The following is a 1,318-nucleotide window of genomic DNA, read 5'->3' as shown; positions in this document are numbered from 1 at the left end:
CAAAAAAACGGACGAGGGAGACAGTAGGGGACACAAAAATACGTTCACGAGCGCTCCCCTACTCCGTCCCTCGTCCGTTTTTTCTCGTCTTCTACTCAACGACATGCATCACCAACTAGCCCGGCAGCTTGCTCTCCGGAGGATATTCATGCCTCTTTTTCTGTTGACATACTTCACCACTAACCTCAAATTCACATTCCTCGCAGTGTGATCGCAACCTACACTAGAAAAATGCCTGACAATATCCTTAATTCTACCACAGATGACTCCCTCCAAACTCTGCGCCTCCCGCGCCGCTTTTCTTCCTTCAATCCTGCTTTCTTAGCCACCCAAGCCTTGAGTGTTCGCTTGCACATTTATGCACTTGGTTCCTTTCTTGCCAAGAAGGACTTGCTCAGGGCTCAATTATTGCACCCGCCATTCGGGCCGCAGAGAACATCCTTTGTATACGGTTTCTTGAGTACGGAGATGACACCACTTTATAAGACGAAGGCCTTTCACTGCTCATCGTTGTCCGTCCGTCCTCAAAATCTGTCACACTATAGCTCTTAATATAACGCGGTTCGGTTGTCCGCCGAGATATGTGAGGCGGGGGTCATTTCCTTTCCTCAAAACCACTTTTCAATTCATTTTCCTTCCCTTACGGCGCGGTTCGGGTGTCCACCGAGATATGTGACACAGGCGTCATTTCATTCCCTTAACTTGCCCAACGGGAGAGGCCTCGCGCCGAACGTGCGCTGGCGTTCCGTGGCTCAAGCGTCCTCCAAAGTGGAAGCATTTTGGCGCAGCCGCGATCGATTGAGAGAAGTCTGGTGGCATTGCCAAGAAAATGATAAAGCCGTGTAGCAGATGAGCGCGTGACGTACTGAGTGGCGCCACCATCGTTCGAGAGGAACTCTGTCCAGGCATACTTGCCAGATGCCTCCTAGACGCCGATCTGAAAGGATGCTGCCTAAACTCTCTTTGTAGTTTTTAATCAACATCTTCACCACACATCAGTGACAGGAGCAGCAACACCGCGGTAAAGGCTTTCGCTTCACCGCAATTCCGGTCAACAAAGTGCTTCCTTGAATTTTTTTTCTCCTGCCACAAAGAGGCGTCCATCAACCGTCAGCCCTTAAAGCACGCACCGGCTGACTTGACATCTCACCTTTCTCCTCTTGTTCCGGTCCTATTGCCTAAGTTATGTTTTATTCGCGCTTGAAATAAAGCTGGATTACCAGAAGCTCCTGCTTTTCAGTTTGCTATAATTGCCCGAGCCGTACTGGAAGAAACGGTCCGAATTTTTGGTCTTGATAAATCTTGGGCCGGCACACTG

The sequence above is a fragment of the Amblyomma americanum genome, chromosome 3 (assembly GCF_052857255.1).
Source record: "Amblyomma americanum isolate KBUSLIRL-KWMA chromosome 3, ASM5285725v1, whole genome shotgun sequence".
NCBI classification, from domain to species: Eukaryota; Metazoa; Arthropoda; class Arachnida; order Ixodida; family Ixodidae; genus Amblyomma; species Amblyomma americanum.
The sequence above is the reverse complement of the archived record's forward strand: the minus strand, read 5'-3'. Positions refer to the sequence as shown.